Below are 18,799 nucleotides of genomic sequence, written 5' to 3'. Positions count from 1 at the left end.
AACAGAATATGAAGATTGGAACTCATGTTGCAGTGATATAAAGCTCTGAGCTCCTGAAGTAAATGTCCAAGCCCAGATTGTGGGGGAATCTGTGGAGAGTGATTTGGTTTTTATTCATTCTTGGGTGTGAGTATCGCTGATAAGGCTAGCATTTATTACCCATTCCTATTGCCGTTGAGAAGGTGGTGGAGAGCTGCCTTCTTGAACTGATGCAGTCCATATGGTGCAGGAACACCCACAGTGCTATTGGGGAGGGAGTTCCAGGATTGTGACCCAACAACAGTGAAGAAATGGCGATATCGTTCCAAGTCAGGATGGTGAGTGTCTTGGAGGGGAACCTGCAGGTAGTGAGTTCCCATGCATCTGCTGCCCTGGTCCTTCGAGGTGGTAGTGGTCACGAGTTTGGAAGGTGCTGTTGAAGGATATTTGGCGAGTTGCTGCTTTGCATATGGAAATGGTACACACTGCAGCCACTGTTTACTGGTTGTGGGGGGATTGAATGTTTAAGGTGGTGGGTTAGGTGCCGATCAAGTGCGCTGCTTTGTCCTGGATGGTGTTGAGCTTCTTGAGTGTTGTTGAGTGGGATGTATTCCATCACACTCCTGACTTGTGCCTTGTAGATGGTGGACAGGATTTGTGGTGTCAGGAGGTGAGATACTTGCTGCAGAATTCGTAATCTCTGACCTGCGCTTATAGCCACAGCATAGATGTGACTGGTCTAGTTCCGTTTCTGGTCAAGATGTTGATGGTGGGGGATTTAACGATGATAATGCTTCTGAATATCAAAAGGTAGATTTTTTTTCTCTCTCATTGGAGATGTTCACTGCTTGGCACTTGTGTGGCCAGAAGGTTGCTTGTCACTTTTCAGCTCAAGCCTGAATGTTGTTCAGGTCTTGCTGCTTGCAGGCACAGACTGAAGAGTTGTGAATCATCATCTAACATTCCCACTTCTGACTTATGTTGAAGAGAAAGTCGTCAATGAAACAGCTGGGATGTTTGTGTCTCGGACACTACCCTGAGAAACTCCTGAGGCAATGTCCTGGGCTGAGATGATTGGCCTCCACTAACCACAACATCTTGCTTTGTGCGAGGTATGACTTCAACAAGTGGAGAGTTTTCCCCCTGATTCCCATTGACTTCAATTTTGCTGGGGATCCTTGATGCCACACTCACTCAAGGGCAATCACACTCACCTCTCCTGTGGAATTCCACTCTTACGTCTCTGTTTGGACCAAGCTGCAATGAGATCATACGAACATAAGATCAGAAGAACTAGTAGCAGGAGTAGGCCATTTGGCCCCTCGAGCTTGCTCCGCCATTCAATAGGATCATGGCTGACCTGATCATGACCTCAACCCCACTTTCTTGCCTGCCCACATAACCCTTGGCTCTCTTGTAGATAAAAATCTTGAAGACATTCAATGACTGCTCTCTGCGGTAAAGAATTCCAAAGATTAATGACCCTCTGAGAGAAGAAATTCCTTCTTAAATGAAAAACCCCTAAATCTGAAACTACGTCCCCTCGTTCTAGATTCCACCACGAGAGGAAACATCCTCTCAGCATCTACCCTGTCAAGCCCCCTCAGAATCTTATATGTCTCAATACGTTCACCTTTCATTTTTCTCAACTCCAATGAGTATCGGTCCAATCTGCTCAACTTTCCTCATAAGACAACACCTTCATCACAGGAATCAATCCAATGAACCTTCTCTCAACTGCCTCCAATGCAAGTATATCCCTCCTTAAATAAGGAGACCAAAACTGTACACAGTACTCGAGGTGTGGTTTCACCAGCACCATGTACATTTGTAGCAAGACTTCTCTACTTTTATACTCCATCCCCCTTGCAATAAAGGGTAACATTCCATTTGCCTTCCTAATTATTTGCTGTACCTGCATGGTAACTTTTTGTGATTCATGCACGAGGACACCCAGATCCTTCTGCACCGCAGCATTCTGTAATCTCTCACAATTTAAATAATATTTTCCTTTTCTATTCTTCCTACCAAAGTGGATAACCTCACATTTTCCCACATTCTCCTCAATCTGCCAAATTATTTCCTGGAGCTGAGAGACCCTGGCAGAACCTAAATTGAGCATCGATGATCAGATTATTGCTAAGTGGCTGGTGCTTGATAGCACTGTTGGTGAAATCTTCCATCGCTTTGCTGATGATTGATAGCAGACTGATGGGGCAGCAAGTAGATGCCTGTGTTGTCGCTCTACTGGAACAGCTTGGCTGAGGGCGCAGCGAGTTCTGGAGCACAAGTCTTCAGTACTAGAGCCGGAATGATGTTCGGGCCCATAGTCTTTGCTGTATCGAGTGCCTGCAGCTGTTTCTTGCCATTATGTGGAGTGAAGCAAATTGGCTGAAAACTGGAAGCTGTGATGCTGGGGAACTCAAGAGGCCAAGTTGAATCATCCACTGAGCAATTTCTGACTGAGGACGGTTTCAAATGCTTCAGCTTTATCTTTTGCACTGACGTGCTCGGCTCCACCAACATTGAGGATAGGGATGTTTTTGGAGCCTCCTCATCTGGTTCGTTATTTAATTGTCGACCACCATTCATGACTGGATACCTAGTTTCTCAGGGCAGTGTCCTAGGCCCAAACATCCTCAGCTGTTTCATTGATGGCTTTCTCTTCAACATAAGTGAGAAGTGGGAATGTTCGCTGATGATTCACAACTCCTCAGATACTGAAGCAGTCTGTGCCTGCAAGCAGCAAGACCTGAACAACATTCAGGCTTGAGCTGATAAGTGACAAGCAACATTCTTTGATCTGATCCTGAGGGAGATATCCGTGCGTGGAGCGGCGGGATGTATGGAGAGTGATTCTGAAGAGGGTGTCTGAGCCTGGAGGGCAGAATCTGTGGAGAGTGGTCCTCAAAGGATGCCCGTGTCTGGAGATTTAGGATCTCTGAAGAGGGTCTCCAAGCCCGTAGTGCTGGGATCTTTGGAGAGTGATCCTGAAGTGGGTGTCCGAACCTGGAATGGCAGGATCTGTGGAGAGTGATCCTGAAGTGGGTGTCCGAGCCTGGAGTGGCGGGATCTGTGGAGAGTGATCCTGAAGTGGGTGTCCGAGCCTGGAGTGGCGGGATCTGTGGAGAGTGATCCTGAAGTGGGTGTCCGAGCCTGGAGTGGCAGGATCTGTGGAGAGTGATCCTGACGAGTGTTTGTAAACCTGGAATGGAAGCTTTCTGTGGAGGTACAGGAAGAGGCCATTCATTCCCAGTATTTTATAAAGGTTTAGCATAATTTATATGTTTTTACTCTATGCCTCTATTAATAAAGCCAAGTGTCCTGTTTGCTCTAAGCAACCTTTTCAATCCTTCTAACATTGGTGTACATTGTCTCTCTGCTCCTGCACCCAGTTTAGAATTGTAACCTTTCATTTATATGGCATTCTTCCTTCCAAATTGTATCACTTCACACTTCTCTGTGTAAAATTTCATCTGTTATGTGAAAGCCCATTTTACCATTTTTTTTTAAGTTCCCCTGAAGTGTGTTCCGATCACTGGCATAGGACAACATTCCTGAGCATTCTTTGATGCTATCTCCATAGACAGAACAATCTTATACGCGAGCTCAAATGTAGGATATTGTGTGTTTAGTATCTTATTTCACCCACCAATATAAGCACAAATATGTCACGTAAATCTTGTTCACTGCAGTCCCTGCTGCTGTTTGCTGCCTATATTTACAGACTTTTATCTCAACCTCGTCACCATGTTCTCTAATATATTCAGGGGGCATCAGCAGAGAAAATGTTCAACAAGCATGGCAAGTGCAAGGAAATGTTTATTTATGTTATTATGTCATGAACATAATATACAAATTTTTACATGTGTGAATCATCAAGATGTGTCTTCATAAATGGAACCCCGTCACAATAAACACTGTCACCTTTCAATGTTCAGCGGACAGGTTTGACGGCCTGATGTGTGTGATTCCCATATTAATGTGTTTGTACAAAGTTCGGGGAAAGATGGAGATATGAATAATTTACAGGGAAATCTTTTAAACATATTACCACATCTCTCACTCACAAAGATCTGCAAACACATGGATTCCAAAAGAACCTGAGTACAAAATCACCTAAAATAAACACTGCCAGAGAGACTTGCAATAACCTGTAGCTCAGGGAAAGTACATGATGTTATGGAAGGGATTCTGTTTCTTTTGTTAAAATATTTTTTGAAGAAGTCATAATCAAACTGAATAAGTGTAGGACCAGTTCTTTTTCAAGAGGACACCAAAAGAACCAATTTGGCAACTATGTTTACTGGTTGTCACATGATTCAAGTTAAGTATAGAACAGAAGCCCTGGTAACAGGGAGAAATGTGGACAGAGAAGTCAGTCATGCCCCTTGATTGGACAAGCTTGGCAGCAGCAGCGCAAACCTAAGACGGCAGAAAACTCACAACCTTTGGTTGTAGCAGTCAGTGTGTTTTACCTGCTGGAGTGAGCAGCTGATAAAGTTAGCCTGAAGAATCGTCAAGGAAGGAGAGAAGACCACAACCCAGTTTGTTTTCCAGAAAATCTTTAAAAGACCCTGAGAAGTCCACTGAGTTAATTCATCTTGTCGCATGTCTTTGAAGAAGGCCTGCTAAAATTAATTCTCAATGCCTTCTGAAAAGAACTGTTCTAAAATACCCTAGTGACCTGTCTACGTATACTCGGAAGTTAGACTGTATTCCAGTTTTGGAGCAACATATCTCATCTGATGATTTCTTCAAAAATGAGCAAATAAACAGCCCAAGAGGTTGTTTTTGTCTGTAACAGAGTGCTGAATTTTTAAAAAATCCCTTTTATTTTTTCAGCTATCCGGTGTGTGTGTGTTTGCATGTGGCTCGAAGATAAAAAAAAGGACTTTAAAAGTTGGTAAAGGTGAAAAAGGAACTTTTAAAATTTCCACCTGTGTGTTTATGCTTCACTTCATGACTAGTTAAAACTTGTTCGACAATAAATGGATAATTTTGTTGTTCATTAAAGAAACCTGGTCAGTGTCTTCTATTCTGGGAAAAATAGAGTACATGATTGACTGTATCAGTATGTGGGAAAAGTTCACATAGATGTTGTGACCTGTGGAGAAGTGGGATGAGAATAAAGAGTGCCCTCCTCTGCCCTTAGTTGTCACAGCACTTGTGATCTGGCTCAGTAGCTTAATTGGTTCGAGTGTTTGTCTTCTAATCAGAAAATCTTGGATTCATATCCTTGCTGCAAAACTTTAGCTATCAATCATTTACATCCATTTTCTTGTGAACTTTAACTTTTCTTATGAATTTCATTCACAAAAGAAAACAGCTCAGTGGTTGCCTTTGTGAAGGATGTGAGTTTGAAATGGCTGTTCCTGCTCGTACAGATGTCCAGTGCTAATATTACAACGGCAACTCAATCCCCTACAATTTCTTTGAGAGCAATGTGTTTGCAGTTGCATTTAACCTGGAAAACAGCTCAACATTAATCTCACTGAAGGAAAGTGTGACCGTGCTGTATGTTTCAGAGTGTTTGTGCCATTTTGTGTCTCTTTTAACCAAGACTATAACACGACGCAAAGGGGAGGGTTGATCCGAGGTTTAGAATATATTATCATTCAGGAGCAAGAAAAATCAAAAGGAACAAAATAAGAAAACCCCGTCTCCAGATTTGAGAATCTGTAGATCCGCTTTGGGAAAGTGAATCAGAGCAGAATGAAGGGTGAACTGTCCGACTGCCCAGAAGAGATGAAGACACAGCTCAGTCAGCACGTTCCCCTGGTTTATGATGCTGGAACATTCCTCACACAGAAATTATTCAATCAATATTCATCTGCCAAGTCGGTCTGAGGCTGTGCCTCTCTGATCACGTGGAGTTAAAGCAATTCTTCCAGTCAGTTAGTTCAGTTGTCATTTCATGAGAAATTCGAAGTCATCATGACTTCGTCATTGACCTAATGGTTCAGGTGTCTGAGTGATGTTAATCATGATGTGATCAAATGATTGTATGTTCCAGTCTTTCCGTGGTGGATTTTCACACTGAGTAGAAACGTGTTGGACATGGTCTGGAAATGTTTCACACCACTCCATTCCCAACAGGCCATGACCTTATGTGATGGAAATGTCATTTACTAAAAGAAGCTACATTTCCATCATTGCACATCTGGATGCACAGTCAGGATCTGAGCTGAAGGTGACCATCCTGCCCAAATTTCCATAGAGGCAAAAAAGACATGTGATGGGTTGCTGGCACAAAGCTGGGTGATGAAGTGTTTGAGAGGTTAAGATGATGGATTATTAATTCCTTCTGTTTTACATGTATGAGTTTGAATCCCATCTGCATCAACAGTTTATAAAATGCTCAATACATTGTTTCTTTGTAATTCACCAGCTTTTGCAGAAAGTAGGACTGAAGCTGTTACAGTACCTGTTAGAACGATAGTCTAAGTTATTCTGAAGCCATCTTCCAATGTCATCGACATGTAAGCAGGATTTTAAAGGATATGATGTAGTTTTTAAAAGTCATTTCAATCTTACTCGAGTCTTTACAAAGAAGCCAGATAAATCTCGATAAAAAGTCATATATATTTAGAGATCTTTTAAAAGCACTTCAATCTTGTTCATAAAACGTCAGATGTAAATTTAGGAACTCTGATAAGGCGATGCTAAAAAGTTACATACAATTAAGAAACAAAATACAACATTTAAAATGTCTGAACTCCCTCTGAAAGTTGACCCCTGCTGCTGCCGGTGTCTTCCTGGAATAGTGGAGCTGTTGTGTCAACAGAAAAGTCCTTCCCGAGCACCCCTGAGCCTGTTGGTACCGGCTCTAATCCAACCCAGGTAAAAATCAGGGTACGTTGTGGGCAATGTGCCCAAATTGCTGAACTACAGGTCATTGTCACTTTAAAGAGTGGGCTGGTGCGATTATGATCAGAGGCTCCTTCTAAGCACATTTCTCACCACCACAACTTCCAGATGCTGGTGTTAGTGTGTGCATGTACTGGCAGTTGCAGTGCTGTTCAGACCCTCAATAGCAGTGAAAGTCTCAGAGTTCACCACTATTGGGCTGCAAAATCCAGGCCAATATCTCACAGTCCTGTTAGATTTGCTCTCCCTCTGTACAAAATCAAACTCCACACATCGTCTTTCACTCACTCCTGTTTCCAGCCCTGACGGTGCTGAACTCCCCTCTCAAAGGTACACAATCCAGTTGATTTCTGATCAAATACCTCCTTCCTCATTCAATAGAGGAAACAGAGACATGAACAGGAGTCAGGTGCAAGAAAGTTTCACCAACAGAGCAAAGAAAGGCACCAAGAAAAGTCACACCTACTTTTCAAATCATTTCACTGTAATATTCTTTCACTTGTTTTGTAAGTGACTGCAATAAATCTGAAAATGAGCACCATGAGGTTTGTGTTCACTAGTCATTTGTTCTCCTGTGTTTGTCTGTCAGGTTTGTAATTCAATTTGTATTGGATATTGAAGAGAATCTCTTTTCAAGATGATTGCACATTGTACTGTGTTTAAAGCAACCAACTTGTAAAATGGCAGATAATGAATGTTTCAATACCTGTGTGACCAGATTCTTCCAATGCTTTTCAACAGCTAGATTGATGATGCTTGCAATCTGTATCCTGTGGAGAATGGGAGAGGAGAATAAAAACATGGTGCATGAACAGGACAGACTGTGTAAAATGGGAGCACAGAAATACTGCCACCTCATTGAAAGTTAATGAGATTTATTCTAAGTCAGACACCTGCCCACAATGAACAAGTGAATACATTAATTGTCCACTTTCAATCTAAATGGGACTGAGGTTCCAACAGAGAAGTTTTCTGGAAAATACCTGCTGCAGTTTTAAAATTGATGAACTGGAACATCTTGTACTAACTTTCAAATAACTGGAGTGATTGTTTAGTTCTCATAGTGGAGAGAAGGAGTTGTTTATAAATATAAGCAGAAAGACACATTTGTGGATTGGTGAATGAGCTTTATCTTTCTGAAATGTATTTGTCCATTGGTTGCAGGTCACTGGAAATTCTTTTTTTACATTTCAATTGTAGCAGCAGCAGTTAGCAGCAAAATGTCTGATTAATCAGAGTAGTGGGTCTGGGAAACACTTAAACAGCCGAGACCCTGTAAAACAGAACTCCAAGTAATAGTTTAAATAAGGCACTGAACTGACGGAGCGGTAAAGGCCTGCTCAGGTCAGGAAAAAATACCCGACCCGAACCCGACAGAACCACATTGGACCCGGCCCGAGTATCTCCATTTATTCCCATGCCCAAACCGACCCGAGCCTTACCCGACCACCGGAATGTTCACTTTACCTACCTCCCGATTTCGAATCTACAGGAAGCTGCAGCATGAGCGCAATGACGTCATAGAGATGCTCACTTGCTCACTGAGCAGACTCAGAGTTTCCCTCCTGAATGACCTGGACTCCCGGCTTTGGTTGGCTTTTCAACTTTTGACACTTATTAAACTCAACTTCCCAGCAGAGTTAAATGTAATACTTACTGTGTGTGTCCGACACGGACTCAGCCCGACCTGGACCCAGCCTGACCTGAACCTGGCCTGACCCTACCCGAGTCCAAAAGCCAGACACGGAAGAGCGACCCGACATGACCCGAACCCGACACAGGTCGTCAGGTCCCGTCGGGTTCAGGTCGGGTGGCAGGCCTTTTCAGAGTGGAGGTCAGATGAGGATTGAATTAATTTCAATCACTGAATCTAAACAAGAAGTAAATCTGCCAGGAATGGAATATTTTGCGTTATCTGTAGCTTGTGGCACAACGGTAGCGCGTCTGACTCTGGATCAGAAGGTTGCGTGTTCAAATCACATCAGGCTCAGTTATGTTTTACAGCAGCTCAAGTTCCTGGATTTTATATCAGGAGAGAATTCAATCTTTTGGAATGTTCAGTGAATGGTTGAATTTCAAGATCAACTTTAACAGATTAAAGTCCTGATTTCTGGTTCCGTTCCATTTCCATGCTCAGTTCTTATTTCACACTGTTTTATATCAGAACAATGTTTCAGGGATGTGATGTGTCCATTGTTTGTACAATTGCTCTGTCACCCAGTGTGAGAAATAAAACACAAACCGCCCAGCGTGCGGCTCAAACCCATACCTGGCTCTGTCTATAGGCCACTTAGTTCAGTTGGTTAGGACGCAGTGTTGATAACAACAAGGCTGTGGATTTGATCCCCATGTGTGCTGTCACATGGTCAGTCAATAATTTGACACATTTTTGTTACACTTAAAATCCAACTTTTAGATACAAACAAGTTTACATAAAATGTCAGAGGAAACTTATTTTGAATAACATCCATTGTATCTTTGTCACTGGTCTGGAGTAACACAGAATTCTTTCCAATTATCTTCCGTTTGCTGACAAACGTTGAACTCGTGGCCTGTTCTCGTTAATGGTCACGAGCAACAAAAACAGACAGAGCGAGTCTGACCACCCAGAGATGTGGAAAAGGCTTCAGTTTGGGACAAATGCAGCAAATCAAATGTTCACCCGGCCCCGAGAGAGTCAAAAACTGGGGAAAAGGACACAGAGAGATAGAGAATAAGCTACAGCAGACAATGTAAATATTTCCCATCCTTGATATCTCTCTATTCCAATCCAACCTTCAGAGTTGGGTAAATAATTTCAGTGTAAATTGTGCAGCTCAAGAGTCAAAACCAAATGGCGATGCAGAATAAAGGAGAACTGCCAAAACCCCAGATTGAACCAGGGATCTTCAATCTAACACTCTCCCAACTGAGCTATTTCAGTCACACAGACTTGGGATGATAAGTGGCAAGTAACATTCGCACCACACAAGTGCCAGGCAATGAATATCTCCAACAAGAGAGAATCTAACCATCTCCCCTTGACATTCAATAGCATTACAATCACTGAATCCAGCACTATCAACATTATAGGGGTTACCATGGGGAGCCATACAAATAACGTAGCTACAAGAGCAGGTCAGAGGCTTGGAATCCTGAGGCGAGTAATTACAGTGCAGCTGTTGGCTCCACCCCAGGGGCTGAATTTGTTCTGTAAACCATGAAGCAGCTTCCTCTCAAATCCCAGGTTTATCAATAAATCCTCTTACAGGGCGGCACAGTGGCGCAGTGGTTAGCACCGCAGCCTCACAGCTGCAGGGACCTGGGTTCGATTCCGGGTTCTCCCTGTGTCTGCGTGGGTTTTCTCCGGGTGCTCCGGTTTCCTCCCACAAGCCAAAAAACTTGCAGGTTGATAGATAAATTGGCCATTATAAATTGTCACCAGTACAGGTAGGTGGTAGGGAAATATAGGGACAGGTGGGGATGTTTGTTGGGAATATGGGATTAGTGGAGGATTAGTATAAATGGGTGGTTGATGTTCGGCACAGGCTCGGTGGCCCGAAGGGCCTGTTTCAGTGCTGTATCTCTAATCTAAAATCTAATCTAAATCTAAAAAGCCCCAAAGTGTGATATATTCCTCTCACTCATCCATGACTCTTGACTCCCCAAAGCCTGTCCACCATCCACAAGGCACAAGTCAAGAGTGTGATGGAATACTCTCCACTTGCCTGGATGGGTGCAATTCCAACTCAAGAATCTCAACACCGCCAGGACAAAGCAGCCCGCATGATTGGCACCCCATCTGCAAACATTCACTCCCTCCACCATCGACGCACAGTTGCAGAGTGTGTACCGTCTACAAGATGCACTGCAGCAATGCACCACGACTCCTGAGACAGCACCTTCCAAACCCAGCGACCTTTACCACCTAGAAAGGTAAGGGCAGCAAATGCAGGGGATACCACCACATGCAAGTTCCCCTCCAAGCCACACACCATCCTGACTTGGAACTATATCGCCGTTCCTTCACTGTCGCTGGGTCAAAATCCTGGAACTCCCTTTCTCACAGCACTGTGGGTGTACCTACCCCACATGGACTGCAGCGGTTCAAGAACGCAGCTCACCACCACTTTCTCATGGGCAATAAATGCTGGCCTAGCCAGCGATGCCCACATCGCATGAATGAATGAATGAAAAAGTGAAGTATCCCTTGTGTCATTGTTTTGGTAGAAAATATAACCCTGGTGGAATTGCCCCTCCCAATCACACCTCACTTTATAGAACATAGAAAATGGAGTAAATTTATGGCACAGAATGAGACCATTTAGCAATCGTGTCTGTGCCAGCTGAAAAAGAGCATTCCAGCCCAATCCCACTTTCCAGGTCTTGGGAATGGGATCTGAACAGATCTCAGAGCTCACATTATGTGAATGTTCTGTTGAAGTATTGGTGAGCTGATATACCAGGGGAGATTCACACTGTTAGACACAGTGTGAAATACATTCAAGTATTTATAAAACATTGTAATATTCCCCATTGATTTCTCAGCACTGATGGATTGTGAAGTGGGAGACAGCCAGAAGTCTCACTGATTCACACTGACCATGAGCTGAAAATGAAATGAGATAAATTTCAATCTTCAGCAGCGAGTTGCTGCAGAGAGGTAAGAGTCCTGAATCAAGGAGAGACTTTCTCATACTGCTGTTGAATTTCATTTCAAACAGTCCTTGAACTCACTGCCGAGGAATTCAGAGCTGGAGAATGCCTGTAAAATCAGCCGAAAAAGGAAATAAAAAACACCCATCGTGGGGCTCAAACTCAAAAACTTGAGATTCAGAGTTTCATGCTTTCATCGACTGAGCTCACCAGGCCTGAGACAGTGTCCCCGTCCTGTCTGTTATTGGACGGTGCAGCTGTTGCCTCCACCCCAGGGACTGAATTTGTTCTGTAAACCATGAACCAGCTTCCTCTCAAATCCCAGGTTTATCAGTAAATCCTCTTAAAAACCCCAAAGTGTGATATATTCCTCTCACTCAACCAGAATAAAAGTTACATCTTTTGCTCTTTTTACCTTCCAAACATTGACTTCTATTTTTCTCAGCATTTATTTCTCTCTCTTTTTTATATTGTGCATTTCCTAATAAACATTTCATTTCAATTATTTATGAGGGATGAAATGAACAGAAGAGATTTTCTGCAATGGTACCAGGGGTGTGGGACAGAGTGAGTGGTTCAGATCTGGATTACACTGCCTGAGAGTGCTGGAGGCAGATTCAATCGTGGTTTTCAAAAGGGAATTGGATAAACACCTGAATAGAGAAAATTTGCAGGGTTACAATGAAAGGGCAGAGGAGTGGAATTAGCTGATTTGCTCTTGCAAAGAGCTGTCATGGACATGATGGACTGAATGGTCTCCTTCCGTCCTGTAACCATTTGATTCCTTGATTCTAACTCTGTCAAAGTTGTTCTGAACTTGCTCTGCTCCAAGGAGAACAACCCCAGCTTTTCCAGTCTGAAGTTATGAGGAACCATGGGGAACCCACTGTAAACCTTCCTCCAGACAGAAATACAACTGTTCACCACTACACTGTGACCCAGCTGTTCACAAAATACACCAATGATTCGGATGTGGGGACCAAATGTAGTATTTCCAAGTTCGCAGATGACACAAAACTAGGTGGGAATGTGTGTTATGAGGAAGATGCAAAGCGGCTTCAAGGGGATTTGGACAGACTTAGTGAGTGGACAAGAAAGTGGCACATGGAATATAATGTGTAAAAATGTGAGGTTATCCACTTTGGTAGGAGTAACAGATGTGCAGATTATTTCTTAAATGGTAAGAGATTAGAAAGTGCAGATGTACAAAGGGGCCTGGGTGTCCTTGTCAATAAGTGACTGAAAGCTAACATGCAGGTGCAGCAAGCAATTCAGAAGACGAATGATATGTTAGCATCTATCACAAGAGGATTTGAGTACAGGAGTAGTGCAGTCTTGCTTCAATTGTATATAACCTTGGTTGGTCTGCAGTTTGGAATACTGTGTGCAATTTTGGTCCCCTTACCTTAGGAAGGATATCATTGCCATAGAGGGAGTGCAATGAAGGTTCACCAGACTTGTTCCCGAGATGGCAGGACTGTCCTATGAAGAGAGATTGGGGAAACTGGGCCTGTATTCTCTAGAGTTTCAAAGAATGAGAGGTGATCTCATTGAAACTTACAAAATATTTAAAGGGATAGACAGGGTAGATGAAGTTTTTCCTCTGGTTGAGGAGTCTGGAACCAGGGGACACAATTTCAACAGAAGGGGAAAGCCACTTAGGACAGAGACCAGGAGAAATTTCTTTACTCAGAGGGTTGTGAATCTTTGGAATTCTCTACCCCAGAGAGCTGTGGAAGCTCAGTCATTGAGTATGTTTAAAGCAGAGATTGACAGATTTCTAAATACAAATGACATAGGGGATATGGAGATAGTGTGGGAAAAAGGCATTGAAGTGGATGATCAATCATCATCATATTGAATGGCGGGGTGGTCTCAATGGGCTGAATGGCCTACTCCTGCTTCTATATTCCTATCAGTCTGCTAACTTCATATGCATGCTGTCATTGTCCCTTTTATTCCATGGGCTTCAGTTTTACTGGCAGTCTAGTATGTGACATTATCAAGAAGGTTTTCAATAAGTTAAATAAGGAGAAATTGTTTCCAGTGGCAAAAGGGTCAGTAACCAGAGGATGTATTTATCAGGTGATTGAGAAAAGAACCAGAGGCGAAATGAGGAATGATTTTTTATACAGTGATGTGTTGTGATCTGGAATGCACTGTCTGATCAGGACTTGAAAGCAGATTCAGTAGTAACTTTGAAAAGCAATTGGGATAAATACTGGAAGGAAAAATGTACGGATTCCAGGAAAAAGCTGAGCAGCAGGACTAATTGGATAGCACAACCAAAGAGACAGCACAGACACAATGGACCAAATGGTCTCCTTCTTTGGGTATCAGTCTATGGTTTTATGAACATAATGTTGATACAATTCGCTGAGTTGGAAGGGAAGTGAACCCAGATTCCGGGTATTCTAAACACCAGACCCAAACCAACTGAACAAGCCTGTTGTTTAATCTCTGTTTTTCACACCAGCTTCTCCTCGCTCTTTCTGTGTTTCCAGCCTGGTCTGTTCCTCTGACCTTCATTCCTGACACTTTATTGAGAACGGCCAATTGGAATGGAATACATTGGAATGGATTTTTCTGTCGGCGGCTGACATGGAGGGCAGACTTCGCACATCCACACGGCAAGAAGGCATTTCAAGTATTTATGAGTCCAATTGTCAGCAATTTTATTCACTGGATCCAATTGAACTAATAGCACACGGGAACCACGGGGCTTCAGAGCCTCGCCTGGTTAAAGGAGGTGACTGGGAGGTGGGAGCTGAGTGTTGGCTTCACTGGGAAGCTGTCGGGTGAGGTAGCGTAACTTGGCAGCAAGGGTGGAGGGGGAAAGGGCATCCGGAATCACTGTCAGGATTGGGGGCCAATGTGCCAGCTCTGCAGGAGGAGCTACACCAGGGTGCCATTGAGGCAGTGCCACCTCAATGAGGGTAAAAGTGAGTGGGTAAAGAGTGAGGTAAATGTGGCTGGGTGTTGTTTACTGTGAAGGCCTTGCACTCAGGGAGGGGCTACCTGTCATGGGCCTCATTCACCCTGGATTCGAGGCTCCCATTGAGGAGGATTAGAGAGGGAGGGAGGGAAGGGCAGGCACCAGCAGGGACACCACAGCAGCTTGGGTGCCCACAGGAAGGCCAGCCTCGAACAGGAGGCTGGAGAAGGAGGCAGAGGAACACGTCAGCCAAGGTTCGACTACCGACAGATGTCCGAGTGACAGTGTCTCCACAGACTGCACCTCTCCACGGAGGTTGTCACTGATCTCTCTGCCATGATGCAGCTGTGCCCCATGGGACTTGGTGGGCACCTGATGCCGGTGTCACAGAAGGTCACTGTGCCACTGAACTTCTCGATGACCAGATCATTGCGGGGATCCACTGGAGATATGTGTGGAATCTCACAGTCTGTGGTGAATCAGTGCATGAAGGAGGTCACCAATGTCCTGTTCAGGAGGGCCGGTGACTATGTGCACATCGATCCAAACAGTCACGCTAAGAGGGCTATAGGATTCAGGGCCATCGCTGGATTTCCCCAGGTGTAGGGTGTCATTGACTGCACCCATGTGACCATCAAGGCTCCTGCAGACCAGCCAGCACCCTTCAACAGGAAGGGCTTCCATTTGCTCAGTGTGCAACTGGTCTGTGACCATCACAAATGGATCCATTAGGTGTGTGCACAAATCCCGGGAAGCAGCCACAACGCCTGCATACCAAGGCAGTCGCAGGTGCCAGAACTTTTCCGTGGCCCCATGAGCTTTCTGAGATGGATCCTTGGAGACAAGGGCAACCCAGTGAGGATATGAGTACTGACGCCTGTGAGGAATCCACACAAGGATGCCGAGGAGAGGTACAAAACCTGCTGCGGGTCAACCCGAGTGACCATCAAGGAGGCCATTGGTCTCCTGAAGATGAGACTGAAGCGCCTGGATTGTTCCAGTGGAGTCCTTCAGTATGTCCCGGCGAGGGTCCCGTATATCGCGGTGGTTTGCTGTGCACTGTGGCATTACAGAGGGGTGAGGTGTTGACTCGTGAGGAGATCATGGAGTGTGATATCTCCTCTGATGGTGAGGATGTGGAGGAGGATGCTGCTCAGGCAGTGCCAGATGAAGGACCTCAGGCACAGCAGGAAAGCCACCATGAGAAACACACAAGGGAGACATGAGACACCCTTATACATTCACGTTTCCTTTGAGCCTTACCACCTTCTGGAACCAAGTCAATAAAGTCTTAGCTTTGATCAGCCCTGTTGTCACCTCCTTCCTTCTGCACTACAGGGCCCAGGTACACATCGCACAGTGGCAAGGCCGAAGCTTTGTGAACTCAGGGCTTGGTCCCTCACTTCCAGCCCCTTGGGAGGAAGGGTTTAAATGAAGTCCCAAAGGGCATCAACAATTAGAAGGACAGAGTGAGAGAACATCATTTCTTTATTCTGTGTGACACCAAACACAACCCTATCCATCTGGAATGTACATTCACCCGTGAACCCCTCAGTGAATCTAGGTGCTCCTCTTAAATCTTTTCTGGGTGCTCCTACGTGGTGCTCCCCCTGCTCTGGCAGCTGAGGTGGAGACAGGCTGCTGACCTTGCTGCCCCATGGCTTGGGATGACATTGGTGGCCGTCCTCTTGCTGCCTGAGGCCTGGAGGGCCCCGGCACACTAAGGGCCTCCTGCACAGGTACAGGGACCCCCCTCTGTCATCGAGGATGATGGAGACACTGGCATCACTGGTGTCACTGGCAGAGGGACTTTCGAGCTACTGTCCACACCAGGAGCACCCTGAGAGGAGACCCCAGATGTAGCAGCCAGCTGCTCCTCCCCCTTATAAGACACACTTGTACCTCCCTGCTGACCTGAGAGGGACGTGGACCTGGTGGAGAATTCAGGTGCCTCGTCCCCCCTCTCACCTTGTCACCGCTGGATGGAGCTCATGGACAAAGTGATGGAGTGCAGGTCTGCGAACATCTCTGGCAGCCACTGATTGATCGGCTGGATCTGGCTCTCCATGAGAGTCACCAATCTCTCAATGGAGGAAGCCAGACACACCCCCATCAGAGACAGTGCAGCACCCAAGGCCTGGATGGACTCCTCCACCATCCTTGTTTGGGTACACATAGCCTCTGGCAACTCTGCCAGATGTTACCTGACCTCTCGCTGCAGCTGCGGTATTTCCCGTGTTGTTGGTGACACCCGAGGCATGTCATCAGCCTGAGGCTCAGTGTGGGCCTGGCCTCCCACAGACCACCAACTGTCAGTGGCCTCGGCTGTCACAGCCTCCGTCAGCTGCCCGGGCCTGTCTGTGAAGTGCTCATCAGTTTGCGTGAGCGTTTCTGTTCTGGTGGAGGGTGCAGGGGAATGATGTGATGGTGCACCATCTGAGGCTCCCTCCTCCTCCTCAGACGTGTCCGGCTGTCTCCCAGTCTCTCCAGCGCTTTGCTTTTGTCGTTCATCCGGGCCTTCATGAGAAAACAGGGACATTGAAGGGTTACGGTCTGCCCATCGTGACATTCCAACCACCCCTACTGTGCAGCTCCATTGATGCAGTGGTGAACAGATGAGCAGTGTGGCTCCTTTGCAGCGGATGCTCACTTGTGCCCCAGGAGATGTTCACTCACTCTCTTGGGTAGATGCCCCTGTCTCTCCATCAGCTATGGAGCTGCTGCTTTGCTGCCCTGCCTGTTCCATGGCCTCCTCCTCCATCGGGATGAGGACACGGAGATAAGGCACTCCACCGCCAGTCTTGACACGCTCTTTCCAATTGTGGGATGTCTTCTCCTGCAGACACAATGATGAACAAAGTTAGTCTCCCAGCGGGGACAAGCCCGACATCTATGATGGTGATAGTCCAGCAGTCCATGATGTGGACACACATATGCCTCCTGCATGCGGCCCCTCTCGAGGGACTGTGTGAGGTTATATAATGACTGACGTGTGCCTCTCCTGCTGCCCTTCCCCAATACACATGACTGGGTGGTCACTCCCTTTCCACTAAACATTCCCTCTCACTCTGCCACATGCAATGTCCAAACGGTCCAAAGTGTTTTGAGTTGTCACCTGAGCAACCTGGGTCATTGACCCACTTCCTGCACTGGATCCATGTCCTGGGGGTGAACCCATGGCTGCTGACCTCACCTACTATCTCCAGCCAGCTTTGCTTGGTCAGGTGGACAGGTCTCCACCTCCCATCCCTGGGGAAGAGGATCTTGCAACTTTCTCTTGCCACCTGGAGGAGAACCTGCAGGGAGGCATCGCTAAACCGTGGCACCATGGTCACTGCAGGCTCGCATTCAGCTCCTTACCCATCAGGCAACAGAGGCAGCAGAACGGGTCCTGGGGCATCAGAGGCAGCAGAACTGGTCCTGGGACAGCAGATGGCTCTCAGGAAGACATTCCTTTAAACCAGGCAGCAGTGAATGCAGGGCTGGCAGCCCTTTAAATATGGTGCCAGCACCTGCCGTTCTTTCAGATGTCAGTGTCATCGGCACCTCATTCCCTACCTCTGGTCCTTGTTTACATAGGCCCCACGCCTCCCCTTCATTAATTTGTCGGCTGCTCCTTGATCGGAGTCGGTCGGCCACATTTCACTCGTGTGGTGACGACACCCGCTTCCGGTGCCTCTGCCGAGAGCCGCACCGTTAGTTTAAAATTCAGCCCATGGGGTCAAGAGTGGAAAATCTCCCCTCTGATTCTCTCTACTTAAACTGATGGAGACACCAAAGTAAAACTGATGAAACCAGGGATTGTATTCTGGTTCTTCAATCTAGTGTTCTCCCAACTGAGCTATTCCATCCTCACTGTGAGCTCATCTTCATTGGAGACAAATATAACTCCAGGCGGAATTTCCCCACCCGTTCATTCCTCACTTGAGGGGAATGGGACCCGACCAGATCGCGGAACTCAGATTATGTTAATGTTCTGCTCTTGATATCTTCATATTATTTTGCGTTTGAGCCACTTTTAATCAGGTTCATGGACAAATTCTTCCATCATCCCTTCTCCCACATTCTCTCTCTCTCATTCATTCTTTATTCCTCACAATCCAGAAAGGGTTAGGAATCAGAGCTCACCCCCAAACCCTCTGCACACAGACCTCTGTCTGTCACCCTGTTTGCTCCAAGATCCAAGAGACCAGTCAATAAATTACACTCTTCTTAAACACAGTGCTGGACACAGAGTTAAATACACTGAAGTCTTTTGAAAAAAGTTCATCTTACGGGTTGTTACTGAGCCCACAGAGCAGGGCGAGCCCAGGCTCCAGCCCCAGCCCCAGCCTGTGCTGTGTTAGCTGATGCCACCTGGTGTCACCTGGTGTGATACTG

This window comes from Heterodontus francisci, unplaced genomic scaffold (assembly GCF_036365525.1).
Source record: "Heterodontus francisci isolate sHetFra1 unplaced genomic scaffold, sHetFra1.hap1 HAP1_SCAFFOLD_59, whole genome shotgun sequence".
Classification (NCBI taxonomy): Eukaryota; Metazoa; Chordata; class Chondrichthyes; order Heterodontiformes; family Heterodontidae; genus Heterodontus; species Heterodontus francisci.
Note: the sequence above shows the minus strand (reverse complement) of the source record.